Genomic DNA, 18,926 nt, shown 5'->3' on the forward strand with positions numbered 1-18,926 from the left:
ACACTAATGATGAAAAATATGAAAGAGAAATTAAGAAAACACTCCCATTTACCACTGCAACGAAAAGAATAAAATACCTAGGAATAAACTTACCTAAGGAGACAAAAGACCTGTATGCAGAAAACTATAAGACACTGATGAAAGAAATTAAAGATGATACAAACAGATGGAGTGATATACCATGTTCTTGGATTGGAATAATCAACATTGTGAAAATGACTATACTATGCAGGGCAATCTACAGATTCAATGCAATCCCTATCAAATTACCAATGGCATTTTTCACAGAACTAGAATAAAAATTTCACAATTTGTATGGAAACACAAAAGACTCTGAATAGCCAAAGAAATCTTGAGAAAGAAAAACGGATCTGGAAGAATCAGGGTCCTGGACTTCAGACTATACTGCAAAACTACAGTAATCAAGACAGTATGATACTGGCACAAAAACAGAAATATAGATTAATGGAACAGGATAGAAAGCCCAGAGATAAACCCATGCACATATTGTCACCTTATTTTTGATAAAGGAGGCAAGAATATACATGGAGAAAAGACAGCCTCTTTGATAAATGGTGCTGGGAAAACTGGACAGCTACATGTAAAAGAATGAAATTAGAACACTCCCTAACACCATACACAAAATTAAACTCAAAATGGATTAAAAACCTAAATGTAAGGCCAGACACTATAAAACTCTTAGAGGAAAACATAGGCAGAACATGGTATGACATAAATCACAGCAAGATCCTTTTTGACCCACCTCCTAGAGAAATGGAAATAAAAACCAAAATAAACAAATGGGACCTAATGAAACTTAAAAGCTTTTGCACAGCAAAGGAAACCATAAACAAGATGAAAAGACAACCCTCAGAATGGGAGAAAATAGTTGCAAATGAAGCAACTGACAAAGGACTAATCTCCAAAATTTACAAGCAGCTCAGGCTGCTTAATATCAAAAATAAAACAACCCAATCCAATAATGGGCAGAAGACCCAAATAGACATTTCTCCAAAGAAGATATACAGATTGCCAACAAACACATGAAAGGATGCTCAACATCGCTAGTCATTAGAGAAATGCAAATCAAAACTACAACGAGGTATCACCTCACACCAGTCAGAATGGCCATCATGAAAAAATCTACAAACTTTAAATGCTGGAGAGAATGTGGAGAAAAGGAAACCCTTGTACACTGTTTGTAGGAATGTAGATTAGTACAGTCATTATGGAAAACAGTATGGAAATTCCTCAAAAAAAATAATGCATCAGACACATTTCAGGGTATATATATAAAGGGAATGAAATCACCATCTCGAAAAGATATCTGCACTCCTATGTTCACTGCAGCATTATTCACAACAGTCAATATATGGAAACAGTCTAGGCATCTATCTATGGATGAATGGATAAAGAAAATGTATCTGTCTATCTACTTATCTATGTATCCACAATGGAATACTACTGAGCCCTTATGAATGAAGAAAATCCTGCCATTTACCACAACATGGTGGAGCTGCAGGACAGTACACTAAGCAAAATAAGCCAGACACAGAAAGAGAAATACTGCATTATCTAACTTATATGTGGAATCTAAATTAGCCAAACTCATAGAAGCAAAGAGTAAAATGGTGGTTGCTGGGGGCCAGAATCAAGAGGAAATGGATGATAGTGGTCACAGGTTACAAAGTTTCAGTTATGCAAGATTAATAAATTACAGAAATCTAATGTACAACATGGTGAAATAGTTAGCAACGTATCATTCCATACTTGAAATATGGGAAGAGGATAGATCTTATATTAAATCTCAACACACACACATACACACACTGGTAACTGTGTAGAGGTAATGGATATGTTATTTATTTCGTATGTTATGATTATAGTCATCTTTTCATAATACATATGTTTCAAAACATCAAGTTGTATTCCTTAAATATACACAGTTTTTACATGCGAAAGATACCTCAATGAAGCTGTTGTTTTAACCCAAAATTCTAACAAAGGTTTATTGGTAAACCAGACAAAAAAAAAGGTACTATGGAAAAAATAAACAAGAGGGTTAGTGAGTGACATGGTCCTAAGTATTGTGGACTACGAACAACAAAATGGAGTCACTTATGTCAAAGAGACTTAAAATGGAGCCGTGAGGCCGTTAGTGAAGTGGAACGTACAGAAGTCCACACACGGATGCTATTTAAACTTTTGACCTGGCCATCCACAGGCCACCTGGAACTCAATTTTCTTTACTCCATAGAAACCACAGCTTATCAACCAATCTGCTGCTGGTAAGTAACTGAATGCCTGCTGGTACCAATGACAGTTCTGTAAAACATCCCATGTACTTTTCTGGAATGTCTTTGTCTGTTTTCTTTATACACCCTCACGAGTTTCTACTTCCCTTGGAGCACATTTGAGTTTCAGCTCAAATCAGTGCCTTCCAAATTGCAATCCTTAAAATCCCAAATAAACTACTTTCTTATTTGCAGCCTTCTGAGTTTTTTTGGTCAAAATTACAAAGGTAATCTATAGTTTGGAGTCTATATTTATAGCAATTAGAAAGTTTAAAAGAGCTCTGCCTTTGTTCTGTTTTAATAGTACTCTTCTATTTCAGGACAAGATTACTTTGCCAACTTAAAAAAGTAAAACATCTTACATGTTTCAGTCTTTAAAGTGGCAAATTGCTCGCAAAATACCAAGACCTAATGTAAATTGGCCTATTTCTTAGCTACCGCTCTTTTTTGAACTTTGCTCTTTCACCCCAGGCTGAATTCAATTTGCCATTAACTGCATTCCGCCAACCTTTGAATTGGATCAGGTCGTCTTTATTTTGTGACCCAGAATATGATATTTTGTGATGTTGTGCACTGCTTACTGCTTGCTACCTTCCACCCTAAAGGCACCTGCAGCTTCAGGAATGAGCTGACCTATCAATTATTTTGTAATCAGTGTATAACGTCCTTTGAGTATCTGAGTCCAGTTTCTCTTCTTACCGAGCAAGTCAATAGAAAGTCCACCTGGAAAACAGGTCCATAGGGCATAGAAGAAAATGAGAAACTTGACCTTATTGTAAACTGGGAAAGAACTATTGTCTCCAGGCTAGACCCTCCTGACTGGGTGTCCTGCCAGAGGAAAGAATCTCTAGTGCCTTCTGTTGACGAGTCTGGGAGGGGAAGCACTGGCTTATGCAGCCAAGGGAAGACCATAGCATCCCTGCTTATGTGAATGTGGCATGTATATTCTGGCCCAAGAATTACCAGGCAAGGAAATCATTGTACCCCAAATCAGAAATTAAGCTTGCAAAGAGTATTAAGCTCACCTATTTTAACCTTGCTACCTTCCACCCTAAAGGCACCTGCAGCTTCAGGAACGAGCTGACCTATCAATTATTTTGTAATCAGTGTATAACGTCCTTTGAGTATCTGAGTCCAGTTTCTCTTCTTACCGAGCAAGTCAATAGAAAGTCCACCTGGAAAACAGGTCCATAGGGCATAGAAGAAAATGAGAAACTTGACCTTATTGTAAACTGGGAAAGAACTATTGTCTCCAGGCTAGACCCTCCTGACTGGGTGTCCTGCCAGAGGAAAGAATCTCTAGTGCCTTCTGTTGACGAGTCTGGGAGGGGAAGCACTGGCTTATGCAGCCAAGGGAAGACCATAGCATCCCTGCTTATGTGAATGTGGCATGTATATTCTGGCCCAAGAATTACCAGGCAAGGAAATCATTGTACCCCAAATCAGAAATTAAGCTTGCAAAGAATATTAAGCTCACCTATTTTAACCTTGCTACCTTCCACCCTAAAGGCACCTGCAGCTTCAGGAACGAGCTGACCTATCAATTATTTTGTAATCAGTGTATAACGTCCTTTGAGTATCTGAGTCCAGTTTCTCTTCTTACCGAGCAAGTCAATAGAAAGTCCACCTGGAAAACAGGTCCATAGGGCATAGAAGAAAATGAGAAACTTGACCTTATTGTAAACTGGGAAAGAACTATTGTCTCCAGGCTAGACCCTCCTGACTGGGTGTCCTGCCAGAGGAAAGAATCTCTAGTGCCTTCTGTTGACGAGTCTGGGAGAGGGGAAGCACTGGCTTATGCAGCCAAGGGAAGACCATAGCATCCCTGCTTATGTGAATGTGGCATGTATATTCTGGCCCAAGAATTACCAGGCAAGGAAATCATTGTACCCCAAATCAGAAATTAAGCTTGCAAAGAGTATTAAGCTCACCTATTTTAACCTCTGAAATAACAGGTGTTTTGTGCTATCTTGATCCAGTTTTGAGGCCAGTCAGTTCCCCCTTCTTGAGCAGCTGCTTAAGCCCACACCACCAACCATATCCCTCATGGGGCTCTCACACTCTAGGCCACTATACACCCATCCTAATGGCGCCAGGACCAGGCAGGAAGAGAAATAGTCCCTATGACTCAGAGCCTGCTGAGATTTTTTATTTTTTTTTATTTTTTTTGCATTACGCGGGCCTCTCACTGTTGTGGCCTCTCCCATCGCGGAGCACAGCGTCCGGACGCGCAGGCCCAGCGGCCATGGCTCACGGGCCCAGCCGCTCCGCGGCACGTGGGATCTTCCCGGACCGGGGCACGAACCCGCGTCCCCCGCATCGGCAGGCGGACTCTCAACCACTGCGCCACCAGGGAAGCCCGCTGCTGAGATTTTTATTAGCCAATCTGAAACCTGCTCACCCTTCCTTCGCGTTTCCTTCCCACAGAAAACACAATAAAGGTACTTTCGCACATCTGCCCCTCTCCCTGTGGCTCGTGACCGACGCCCACCCCCACTCCATGGTACCCCTGAGTGGCCCTGAGTGGTGTGCTGTGTCTACCCAGGGAACTGTGAGTACCAGAACCATAAAAATCCAGTTCCTCTGTCTTGAGCTGCTTCTGGTCTCACCATACCTCACTCAGGTAATATGATTAAAACAACCTCCTCATCTTTTTTTTTTTTTTTTTTCCGGTACGCGGAACCACTGCGCCACCAGGGAAGCCCTCCTTATCTTCTTCAAGAGAAAAGAAATGTATGAAAAAGAGAGGTGAATTGCCTGGAGTCTCACAGATTTTGTAGAGCTGGGTCCAAACTTCACGTTGTTGACCACAATCTTCTAATCCACAATTCCTTTCCTCAAACTTCGCATGAAAAGCAGAGAGTGCCACAGAATAATAATATAATAAAATAATCATAATACCCCTAATGTACTGTGCAACTGCTAGAACTTCCTACTGTGTTTGGCAGTGCACATACACAGTAATTCTTCAGGGTATATATTATAAATCTCAATTTGCACTTGAGAAAACTGATACTCAGAGAGGGAACTGGCTCAGACCAATTGGCTTTGCTTCATCATATAAGAAGCAATTCACAGTCACAATTCAAATGCTGAAGCTTCCAAGTCAGTAGACCAGCCATTGCCTTCCACAAATGATGAGAATCATTAAAAGCAAAGACTGCTCTTCCTGCACTGGTGGAAGAGCGAAAACCAAAGCAGGGAGGAGAGGAGTGATAGCTGTGAGTTACTTAAATGAGGAAGTAGAACTTCTTTCAAAATTGGAGTCAACCTCTCAAACCCTGCTTCTGCTTGATCAAATAAGTTTATGTAATAGTCTAAATCTTTTCTTGTCATTTCAACAATCTTCACAGCAAAGGATTCCAACTTGAGAAACCACTTTCCGTGCTCATCCATAAGAAGCAGCTCCTCATCCGTTCACGTTTTATCATGTGATTACAGCAATTCAGTCACATCTTCAGCCTCCACCTCTAATTCTAATTTTCTTGCTATTTCCACCACATCTGCAGTTACTTCTTCCACTGAAGGACCCCTTAAAGTCATCCATGAGGTTTAAAATTAACTTCTTCCAAACTCCTGTCAATGCTGGTATTTTGACTTCTTCCCACAAATCACAAATGTCCTTCATGGCATCTGGAAGAGTGAATACTTTCCAGAGGTTTTCAATTTACTTTGCCCAGATCCATCAGAGAAATCACTATCTATGGCAGCTATGGCCTTAAGAAATGTATTTCTTAAATAATAAGACTTTTTACTTTTGTGGCCTCTCCCGTTGTGGGGCACAGGCTCCGGGCGCGCAGGCCCAGCGGCCATGGCTCACGGGCCCAGCCGCTCCGCGGCACGCGGGATCCTCCCAGACCGGGGTGCGAACCCGGTTCCCCTGCATCGGCAGGCGGACGCGCAACCACTGCGCCACCAGGGAAGCCCCAATAATAAGACTTTAAAGTTGAAATTACTCCTTGACCCATGGGCTGAAGAATGGATGTTATATTAGCCGGCATGAAAACAATATTTATTTCATCGTACATTTCCATCATTGCTCTTGGGTGACCAGGTGCATTGTCAGTAAGCAGTAATATTTTGAAAAGGATCTTTTTTTCTCAACACTGGGCTGAAAATATTCAGTAAACCATGTTGCAAATAAATGTGCTGCAATTCAGGCTTTGTTGTTCCGTTTATAGAGCACAGGCAAAGTAGATTCAGCATAATTCTCAAGGGCCTAGGATTTGGGGAATGGTAAATGAGCATTGGCTTCAACGTAGTCACCAGCTGCCTTAACCCCTAACAAGAGAGTCAGCCTGTCCTTTTAAGCTTTGAAGCCAGGCATTGACTTTTCCTCTCTAGCGATGAAAGTCCTATATGGCATCTTCTTCCAACAGATTTGCTCAAGGCAGGGTTACCACAAAACTTCAATCTGTAAAAAGTGTAATATATGCATATATGCAACATATGCGTCTGCTTCTCTCTTCTATAGTTTTTACCCTTTGGGTGGCTAAAAGGAGTATCTTAATACCAAATCAGAGTCCTCCCCACCATTAAAATGAAAACAGTTTTATGTAAAAATATTTTTGGTCTACCTACACTTAAATATCTCTCCAGGGCAGGAGTCAGCAAACTACAGCCCACAGACCAAACCAACCCACTATCTATTTCGGCAAATAAAAAATTTTGACACAGCTACACCTGCTTGGTTATCAATTGTTTCTTTTGACAGCAGAGTTGAGAAGTTGAGACAGAAACAATATGGGCCACAGAGTAGAAGTACTTACTGCCTGGCCCTTTTCAGGATAGGTTTGCTGACCCCTGCTTTAGAGAGTCTTAAAGGTAACTCTAGCTCAGAGGACAACTGCAAAACCTGACCTCCTAAACCACAGAAGTTCCCATGTGGTCAGCGACATCCTCTCAATGTTTATTCCGTCGTCGTCCAAGGGTATCCTCAAGATCAAATACACCTCAAGGGAACTTATGTTCTTTCCACTACCTCAGACCTTTAACAAGCACATCAGTTGATTACCCTTCTTCTTGCTGTATGCTACATGCTACTCACATCAAGATCACCTCAGTGCTGGCTAGGGATGCAAGAATGAGATTTATAGAAAGCAAGTAATCACAAAAATATCCCCAGTGAGCCCCGGGATAGCACAAAAAAATCATGCAAACATTCATAACTATATCAGATAACTCATTTTAACTATTGTGATGGAATATTGTTACTTGGAAAGCAATGTACTTTTCCAGCATTTCCCACAACCAGTGGTCTTGTGATACAATTGTGTCAAGTGGCTTAATTAGCAGAAGTTACTATATTACAATATAACAAACTTTAGGTAAGTAGACTAAATTTAGACATTTAAGAATTCCTAAGGAACCAAGGTTAGGGGACCCCTTTATATCATCCAGGCTACTAACTGATGCTCTATACCCTTCCCTCAGTATAAATTCACTTGCCTCTGTTTCCTAGGACTACCTCAGACACGAGAACTTAGAAGAAACCAAGAATTCTTTCAGTTCTTCCTTAATCAAACATGCATTACTCCTCTGCTCTTTAACAATACTATTCTTTCAAAGTTCTTGCTTTAATACATGATTGCATTTGGAATGATAGATGATTTACCTTTAACTTTAAGAATCCAGATAATTTTGGGGGGCCAAAATCACCCTCTAAGTTGCTTTTCTGGTTTTTTTCTTAATTGTTCCTTTAGATCAATTTATTTCGACAATTGTTATCTCTGGTTTTGGCCCAAACACAGGAGGAAAGTTTTACATTGTGAAAAAAATGCCACTGCAGTACTAGCAATTTAATTACTAATTAATGTATTTATTTATATCTACAAATTGATCATTTAAAGTCTACCTTACTATAACTCTGAAAATAAAATTGTTTTAACATTTATAACTTTCTCTAATTCATTATGCACAGGCATATCTAGATCATGGTTTTTAAGCATCTCAGTAAATTGTTCTTTGAAATTTAAGTAATATATTTGAGGAAAAAGCTAAACAAATAAAATTCCATAAAAATGAAAAAGAGCATTATTTCCACTGAAGTGGAAATCTGCACTCAGTCTCAGCTACTGCATACGATGGCAATGATAACCTCCGTCAAATAAACTTCATTACATTCTGGGGAGATGGTAATTCGTGGTTTATGAGGCAATGCACAACTAAGACCCTGGCTTTTATTAATACTTTTCATCATTTGCTCCTATAAGTGCACCAATCAACTGACTTGGTAAAACTGTATTTAAAAAAAATTTATCAATAGCATAATGGATTTTCTATCAATTAAAAAGCCCAATTTCTTGGGCTTCCCTGGTGGCGCAGTGGTTGAGAGTCCGCCTGCCGATGCAGGGGAACCGGGTTCGCGCCCCGGTCCGGGAGGATCCCACGTGCCGCGGAGCGGCTGGGCCCGTGAGCCACGGCCGCTGGGCCTGCGCGTCCGGAGCCTGTGCTCCGCAGCAGGAGAGGCCACGGCAGCGAGAGGCCCGCGTACCGCAAACAAACAAACAAACAAAAAAGCCCAATTTCCTTTTCTTTTTCAAATACATCACAATATGACCATGACTTTTATATTTTATATCTTTATATTTTCAAGACCCACATTTGTCATTCATCAGTGGTGGTATTGAATCTCGTCCTCTTTGTTTGACTGTAAGTTGAGCTGCATGACTTCTGGGGTTCTTTTCAGCTTTAAAAATCCTTACCCTGGCCCCTAAGACACTGTATCATGTGGCTCAGCCTGTCACATGACTGCATGTGATACTGCTCCCCACCTGGTTCATGATACGCTAGTCAAACAGGTGGGCCACCAACCGCCAAAGAGATCAAGCTGTTCCCTACCTGAGGCTCTTGCCCATGTTCTTCTACAGAACACGCTTTCTCTGCTCCCATTTTCTAGCTCCTACATATCCATCAGTTCTCATCCAAAAGTCCCCTCCTCAGAGAGACTTTCCCAATAGTCTTTTTTTTAAATTTTAACATCTTTATTGGAGTATAACTGCTTTACAATGGTGTGTTAGTTTCTGCTTTACAACCAAGTGAATCAGTTATACACATACATATGTCCCCATATCTCTTCCTTCTTGCGTCTCCCTCCCTCCCACCCTCCCTATCCCACCCTCCCTATCCCACCCCTCATCTGTCGATGGACACTTAGGTGGCTTCCATGTCCTGGCTATCGTAAATAGAGCTGCAATGAACATTTTGGTACATGACTCTAATCCCACTGCTGGGCATATACCCTGAGAAAACCAATAGTCTTTAATTAAGTATTATCCTACTCTCCATGATAATACTCTATTATTTTCTTCCACATATCACAATATACTTGTATCCCTCCTTATTTACTTTTGTCTCACTGGATTATAAATTCCATGAGGACAAGAAATTTTCTATCCTACTTTATCCTTTGTATTTTCACCAGAGAGCACAGTTTTTAGTACATAGAATATCGATATATTTTTTGTTTGAATAAGTGATTGAAGGAATCACTGAATTCTTTTAAGTTAACTAAATTGGTCAAGCTTTTGAAAAATATTGCTAAAAGTGTTCCTTCTATCATGCTTGTCTGCTGCTCTTGGACCCAGATTAGATACTTTATAATAAGCCACACTGTAGGGAAAGGATTTTAAAACTGTCTCTCTAACTTATAACATCCAACGATCTAATGTCAGATCAAGAGCTGGCTATTTCCCCATTCATTTCCTGGTCATCATGTTCCCGATTTTCACCTTCTCCCACTGGTTTACTTTGAATGTAGCCTCTTCATTAATCCATTTATTCATATATTTGATGAGCACTTGCTAGCAAGAACTATAGAGATTGGGAAACCAGACAAAAAACCCTGTCTTCGTGAAGTTCCACTCAAGTAAATTCCTATATGTGAACTTACTTCAAGAGAGTATGTTTCATCCACCTTTATTTCCCTTAAAGCATCTGGCATGATGTCTTGCACGTAATGGGTGATCAGGAACTGCTTTTGAAGTAAAACGGCCAACTATAACAAAACAAAACCTAGGACAACTCTAAGCCTACAGAAGGAGATCAGACACCGTCAAATTGGGCTTAGAAGCCCATGGCTCAGAGAAACATATAGGACACTATCTTTGACTTTTCTTGTTACCAGTCCACCCTGAATTCACCTCTTTCCTACACACACAGAAATGTCACACATCTAATCAAGTACAGGGTCGTGTATATTCAGCTTCCCCTGTGGCTGTCTTTCTCCACTCTCACCGCCACCACCCATTCTCACGATCTCAACAGCAGTAATGTCCATCTGCCAGTTCTTTCCCCTCCCAATCCATCTGTTTTGCCAGATTTGCTTGAGTCCCACTGTTAATTACATCAGTAGTTTCCCCAAATGTCTTCAATATCTTTCCACTGCTCATCCAATTAGGTGTATACCTTCCTCTGTTGGGCCACAGTCCCTACAGTATAATCTGAAATGACTTTTTTTAACTTATGTCCCTCCATTTTACTTGGAATTTTTGATTATCCAGCCAAGTAGAACTACATTCCCCAATCCTCTTGTAACTGAATTCTGCTAACACACATTCATACAAACATATACATGGTTTTTAGAATCCCTACTGAAGAAACAGTCACTGTGTTCGCTAAAGAAATAGACACCCGTGCCACATTGCTGAGTTTATAGCCTAGCTCCACTTAATACTACCTGTGTGGTCTTTGGCAAGTTAGCTAACCTTTCTGGGCCAAAGTTTCCTCTTCTATTGCAAGGGATAATAACACCTGCTTCATAGAATTGTTATTAGGATTAAATGAATATGTATATGCAAAGGTCCCAGAAGAGTGATTGGCACAAACTATATTCTCAAAAATCAATACCTAGTACCAAAATTTGACTAATTTCTCAGAAATAGGAAACCTCTTGAGACTCCCAAAGTTGATTTGATTTTTCTTTCCTTTGGACCTTTTTTGGTATTTTGTTGACCATCTTTTGCCCTTTGATATGTTCTCTCACACTTTTGAGATACTTGTAAATATATCTGATTTCCTTCTATTAAAATGATTAGACCCTTAAAAGTTGATAATCTATGTAACTAATTTTTTACAAATGGTTTCTAAAATAGTGGCTGGTACATACTTGGAGGTTAAAACTGAAGTTTTTGGTGAAGTGAACTTCACTGTAACCGGACAAAACAAACTTATTTTACTTGTTTAAAAATTTTCTGTTTCCTACACCATATCTAGAAATATTTTAAATCAGTGTTTATCAAACTTTGGACTAGGGATTCTTAAGACAAAAACTATTTTCAGGATAATGCCAAGGCATTTTACTTTTTTATTCTCGTTCTCTTACAAGTATACAGTGGAGTTTTCCAGAGACTTAAGGAAATGGGATAATGTGTTAAAGCAATAGATTGAAGGCGGAAGCATATATGAGAACCTACCTGTCTTCTCTTAAACCAGAGATTTTAAGAAGCCTTTATAGCTTGTGAAAAAAACACACTTCCTGAGAGAACAAAGTTCTATAGCTTGGCTAATTCAGTGGCCTGAAAACCCATCCTCTGGTAATTACTGTTGATAAAACAAGCCCTGAAGACAATGCTGAGCAGACAGAGTCGCACTTAAAGAATTTACTTAAGAAAGGTGTCTTTAGTCACAGGTAGAGGGAAGGGAGCACTTCAAAGGAACAAAATTGTGGAAAGTAATCAGTGCCATTTTAAAATGGCACTCTGTTTATACTCAAGTTTTCTGTCTCTAAGTCATTTTGCCTCAAACTCTCTAAGGCATTGTGCACAATGCAAATACAATGAGTTTGAAATCAGAAGGTAAAAGTTTGAATCTTGGTTCTATTTATTGGTCAAGGGTGTTAGAATCTTCAGTTCTCTAAATCTTATTGGTAATGTGGAGGTAATAGTAATAATTGCTACTATTTATAGATTATTTACTCCCCGCTAAAAGCTTTAGTCTTCATTCGATCATTAAAACTACCCCAAAATAAGACATGGATTACTATTATGATTCCTAATTTACAGATAAGGAACTTAGTTTTAAAAAGACAAAGTAATGTGCTAAAGTATAAAAAAATTAAACAGAAAACCTCAATTAAATAGAGTTGGGAGCCCAGAAGGGGGAGCTCGCGTGCCCTACATGGATAGCAGAGCCCAACAGGAAGGAGAAAGGCTCCTCTTCTTTCCTGGCGAGGACTCAGCCAATGAAAAGCCATGGACTCTTAGTTTACTACAGCCCTCCCAACTTCCTTTTCCTCTCAATAAAAATGTTCCCTTTCCCTTGTCCTGTAAGGACTTGCAAGAATCTCACCATGGCTGCAGAACCCAAATTGCAATTCTCTGCTGATCCTGAATAAACCCATCTCTTTTGGAGAAATATCTGGCAGTCTATTTGTTTCAGGTCAACAAAAAGGATACAGATCTCTGGGCATAGATTTCAGTCCAGATAGTCTAACTCAAAAACGCTTATTTTTAAAGTTTGTTATAAAAGTAAAGCTATTTGTAAGAAAGTACTTGTAAACTATAAAAATTTGCCTAATGATAGTTACTATATATAAATATATAGTATATATATACTATATATAAATGATAATTACTATAACTTTAAGTTTTAGGGGTTTGTGTGTGTGTGCTCTCATTTTCTTCCAGAATATAACTTTATTGATATTTATGTCAGTGATTTTGTTGATGAAAAAACATGCATGGCATATAAAAGACTTTGAGAAAAACTTCAGAAAAGGAAACTTTTCTGTATGTGTGCAATTGATCCTGAGTTTCTCAAAATTATTTCATAATGGAAACTTTTCTCCATAACATTGATTTCTATATCAAATCATTAGTGTACTGCAGAATACGTAGGTAACCAGGCAAGACCTTACGGGACCCTCCTGGGACGCCCCCACTCCCCGCATGTCTTCCACTTGCCTCTTTTTTAAAAAAAATTAATTAATTTATTTTTTGGCTGTGTTGTGTCTTTGTTGCTGTGCACGGGCTTTCCCTAGTTGCGGCAAGTGGGGGCTACTCTTTGTCGCGGTGCAGGGGCTTCTCGTTGCGGTGGCTTCTCTTGTTGTGCAGCATGGGCTTTAAGCACATGGGCTTCAGTAGTTGTGGCATGCCAGCTCTAGAGCGCAGGCTCAGTAGTTGTGGCACAGGGGCTTAGTTGCTCCACGGTATGTGAGATCTTCCTGGACCAGGGCTCGAAACTGTGTCCCCTGCACTGGCATGTGGATTCTTAACCACTACTCCACCAAGGAAGTCCCTGCCTCTTGTTTGTTGAAAAACTTTAGTCTTTTAAGCCTTCCCCAAGTTCCAAAGAGCAAATTTAATCAGAGAAATGAGGAAATGGGGAAACAAAGGAAAACAGTTAAGCAAGACAAAATAATGATAGTTTGGTCTTTAAACAAAGTTAAGGACTTTTAGCTCCTTTTCAAGGTCTATAAATAATATTCTGAGCCATATCCTTCAGTTGTTTTGCAGATACTGAAACCCTCACCAGGTGGAAGAAGTTAATTGCATGCTGACCACGAGCATGTAGACCCCAGACCTGTTGGAACCAGAAGGTTGATGATATGAACTCCCCAAATACTACCCTGTTACCTCATCACCTACCAATCAGAAGAATATCCAGCTGATCAGGCACCCTGCAACCCTCTCCCTCACCCATCTTTAAAAACCCTTCCCTGAAAGGCACTGGGAAGTTTAGGTCTTTTTTGAGCATTAGCCACCCATACTCTTTGGTTGGCCTTTTAATAAACACTGCACTTCCCTCCACCAAAACCTGGTGTCAGTAGATTAGCTTTGCTGAGAGAAATTGAACAGACCCAAGTTTGATTTGGTAACACATATGCTGACCTAAGTACCTCCTCCCCATGTGTTTAAAAATTTTATAAATATTGTTTTTAATGGATGCATAATTTTCCATCAGATGGCTATAACATGATTTGCATAGTCATTCCACTTTACTGGAATAGAATTTGTTCCCAAGTTTCAGCTTCTCTAAATAATGCTGAAATGAACACATCTGAGCAGTTTTCCTCTATATGACATAAATTCTCCTAATACTTTTTCAGCTCAATCTCAGACTGTTTTGTAGCAGTAGATAAGAGTGCTCATTGCATTATGTCCTTACTTGTCAGTGCTGATTAATCTCACTTAAAAGCAAAAAATTTGGTTATTTGATAGCCTTCAAAAGTATGAACTTACTATTTTTTCATTTCAGTTTTTTGAAAAGCAATTTTTTTTCAGCTTTATGAGATATAATTGACAAATAAAACTGTAAGATATTTAGGGTACAATGTGATGATTTGATACCTGCGTACATTGTAAAAGTGTTCCCCCTCATCATTAATTAATGCATCTATCACTGCACATATTTACTTTTTCCCTTTTTCTTTTGGGTTAGAACACTTAAACTCTACTCTCTTAGCAAATTGCAATTTTACAATGCAGTGGTATCAACTAGAGTCACCATGCTATACATTAGATCATCAGACTTTTATTCAATTTATAGTTTAATACAGTATTACCAGCCTCTCCCTATTTCTGGCCCCTGGCAACCACTTTTCTACTGTTACTATAAGTTTGACTTTTTTTTATTCCACATATAAATGATATCATGCAGTATTTGTCTTTTTCTATCTGGCTTATTTCACTTAGCATGAAGCCCTCCAAGTTTGTGGAAGGCAAATATTGTCACAAATGGCAGGATATTTTTCTTTTTTTAAGGCTAAAAAACATGCCAGTCTATACATAACCACATTTTCTTTATTCATTCATCCATCCATGGGCACTTAAGATTGTTTCCATACTATGGCTAGTGTGAATAATACTTCAATGAACATGAGAGTACAGATATCTCTTCAAGATAATGCTTTCATTCCATTTGGATATATACCCAAAAGTGGGATTGTCAGAGCATATGGTGGTTCATTTTTAAAATTTCTTCAGGAAACTCCATACTGTTTTCCATAGTGGCTGTACTAATTTACATTCCCACCAACAGTGCACAAGGGTTCCTTTCCCTTCACATTCTCACCAGCATTTATCTCTTGACTTTTCAGTAATAGGCATTCTAACAGATTTGAGATGACATCTCATTATGGTTTCGATTTGCATTTCCCTGATAATGAGTGATGTTGTGCATTTTTTCATGTACCTGTTGTTCATTTGTATGTCTTTTTGGGAAATTTCAGAACCTCTGCCCAGTTTTTAATCAATTGTTTGAGGTTTTCTTGCTATTGAGTTGTATGAGTTCTTATATATTTTGATTTGCAAATATTTTCTCCTATGTGGTAGGTTGCTTTCCATTTCATTGATAGTTTTCTTTGCTGTGCAGAAGCTTTTAAGTTTGAGGTAGTCTCACTTGTTTATTCCTACTTTTGTTGTATTTGCTTTTGTTGTCAAATCCCAAGAAATCATTGCAAAGACCAATGCTGATTAGCTTATTCCTTTTTTTTTTCCTTCTAGGAGTTTAATGGTTTAAGATCTTATGTCCGAGTCTTTAATCCATTTTGAATTGATTTGTGTGTATAGTGTAAGTATGGGTCCAATTTTACTCTTTTGCCTATGGTTATCCAGTTTTTCCGACACCATTTATTTATGAGACTATTCATTTCCCATTGTATATTCACAACTCCTTTGTCAAAAATTAGTTGACCATATAAGCATGGGTTTATTTCTGATCTCTTAATTCTGTTCCACTGGTCTCTGTGTCTGCTTTTATGCCAATATTGTACTCTTTTGATTACAATAGCTTTGTAATATGTACAATATATTATAGTTTGAAATAAGAAAGTATGATACCTCCAGCTTTATTCTTTTTTCTCAAGAATACTCTGCCTATCCAGGCTCTTTTGTGGTTCCATACAAATTTTAGGATTGTTTTTTCTATTGCTGTGAAAAATACCATTGGAATTTTTACAGGACTTGCATTGAATTCATAGTTTGCTTTGGGTAGTATGGGCACTTTAACAATATTAATTATTCCAATTTATGAACACAGAATATCTCTTCAGTTATTTCTGTCATCTTCAATTTCCTTTATTAATGTCTTATAGTTTTCAGTATATCAGATTTTCTCATCCTTGGTTAAATTTATTCTTAAGTACTTTACTGTTTTTGATGCTACTGTAAATGGAATTGTTTTCTTAATTTCTCTTTCTGATAGTTCATGTTAGTGTATAGAAATAAAGTTAGTTTTGTGTGCTGATTTTTTTATCCTGCCACTTTACTGAATACATTTATTAGCTCTAACAGTTTTTTAGTGGAATCTTTAGAATTTTCTATATTTATTAAGTCATCCACAGAGACAACTTTACTTCTTCCTTTTTGGTTTTGATGCCTTTTATTTCTTTTTCTTGTCTAATTACTCTAGCTAGGACTTCCAGTAGTATATCGAATAAAAGTGGCAAGAGTGGTCATCCTTGTCTTGTTCCTGATTTAGAGTCACTGAGTGTAATTCTGGATGTGGGTTTATCACATTATGGTCTTTATAAGGTTGAGATATGTTTCCATTCTAATTTTCAGCATATAAATGAAGTTGAAATTTTCTACTTTTATCTATTTGAATTTCCCTTTGGGTAAATAGTCTACTTTTTCCCATTTGTTTATTGAGATTTCAGCTTTCTCATTTATTCATATGAGCTTTATGTATATGAATAAACTTAACCCATTTTCAGTCACATGCATTTGTATTTATTGCTTTGCAAGCTGTTCTTTGGTATTAATTTTTGTTGTATTTTAATTTATGGAATGTGTGTGTATTAAATTGATCTATATTTCTTATTAAAATTTTTCCATTGTTCTTATAACTACTCTTTTCTTCTGCAATTTTTAAATCTTATCTCAGTAATTCTGCAGTCAGTATAAAAAAGAAATAAAATAAATGCAGGCAAAATCTCCATGGAAAAGTAACAACAACAACAACTTATTAGGTTCCTTATAGGTGCCAAACATTATTCTAGAGCTGGGGTTGTAGAACAGAATCTGATATTATCTGTCCCCAGGCAACTTAAATTCTAAAGGACAAAAGAACAAAGAACATCATACTACCAAAGTGAGTTAAGTTCATTACTAAATTTAGTATAGTTTTGTTGAATCTTTAGTTGAATATTTTTATATTACACTTTCAAACATGTTATTTAGTAAGATCCTTTTTTGTATACAAATGTTTCCAATTATTCGTTCAGTAGTTATATTGTATAAATTCACCACAAACACTGAATTAGCAAATACTGAATAATTGCTCCCAGGGGAAATACAGGGTAAGGTTCCTGAAAGTCTCTGGTCATGACATTTTTGTCAACCAATCAACATTTAGCCTTGTTTTATATGTCTCTGTTTAAAGACACTTTATTTAACATATATTATTGATTCACTAATATTGAATTCACAGCTAATAGCACTATAACTAATGCCTGAATAAAGCTTATCTAGCATATGTATTTTTTCCATAAGACACTTCACAGTCTTCTTGTACTTAAGAACAGTAGGCAACAGCTCTGCCTTATGCTTCGGAACCATTTTACACAGTGAAAAGACAGTTAATCAAAGAAAAGTACAAAAATGCCCCCAAAATGACACTAAATAGATGACAAAAAGGACACATTTACAGAACTGAAACAAAAAGGCAGAGTATCAGCTTGTTGAACCTCAGCTGGGAATGTGCATGTTGGATGACTCAAATTTTTTGCCACTCTGTGCATATCCACAAATGACCACAAAAACATGGCATCTATTGATTTGGGATTACAAAAAAAAAAATCTTATCGAATAGATGAATTCACAAATGCTGAAACCATGAATAATGAAGATCAATTGTTCACTTTTTACCCAGTCATTTTATTGAATACTCATATTAATTAATCACAAACATTTTCCATCTGATAATCTGATTTTCTATGTATATTGTCATGTATGGTAGAAATAATGATATTTTTTTCCCATTCTTCCCATTGACATTTGAAATGAAGTTTCATTCACTATTTAAGGAAATAAATTTCATCACTATTATTTCACTCTTGTCAACTATATTTTTTTAACTCTATTATCTTTTTTAGACAACCTCAATAAGAGTCTGCGTTTCTCTGTTATTGACTTATTCCCTGAAAATATAATCCTAATATGACAGTACAGTTTGCTCGTCCTTTTACCCAGTGTCGTGTTCTCTGGAGGAGAGGAACAGCTAGCATTTTTGCAAGAATAGTTCAGTTTTGTGCATGACTTGACAAGACGTCCATTTTGAGCATCCACACACGCAAGGAGAAATCCCAGAGAATATCACAAATTAAAAGGAAAAAGTGTGTATATTCCAGTACTGTTGTCAGCATTGATAATGTAAAGTAAAATCTACTTGTGAGGAAGTTACCTGTACAACTGTACTGGAGATGGCTGACTGGATCCGAGATGGCAGTGCCACGGTTGCCATCATGTTTACAGCATGGTGCTCATTGGCTGTGGCAGGTGTTATTGAAACTTCGAGTCAGTCTGTCAGATGCATATTCCTTTTCCCCACATGTCTGCCATTTGCATTCTCATCATTTTTTCATCCCCTCCCACAATTATCTTTGTCTATTACCTTCATGCTCATGGCCAAGGCCTCACTCACAACCAGTTAAGGAACTCCATAGCCTTTTCTCTTACTTTCAATAAACAGTTA

At 38.0% G+C, this 18,926-nt stretch overlaps 1 pseudogene; it reads right to left on the reverse strand.

Moving 5' to 3' along the window:
* The window catches only part of LOC112067397 (NEDD4-binding protein 2-like 1), a 41,512-nt pseudogene extending 22,814 nt beyond the window's left edge, over positions 1-18,698 (reverse strand).
* Positions 18,699-18,926: the final 228 nt, after the last annotated feature.

Source organism: Physeter macrocephalus, chromosome 10, assembly GCF_002837175.3.
Source record: "Physeter macrocephalus isolate SW-GA chromosome 10, ASM283717v5, whole genome shotgun sequence".
In the NCBI taxonomy this organism is placed as follows: domain Eukaryota; kingdom Metazoa; phylum Chordata; class Mammalia; order Artiodactyla; family Physeteridae; genus Physeter; species Physeter macrocephalus.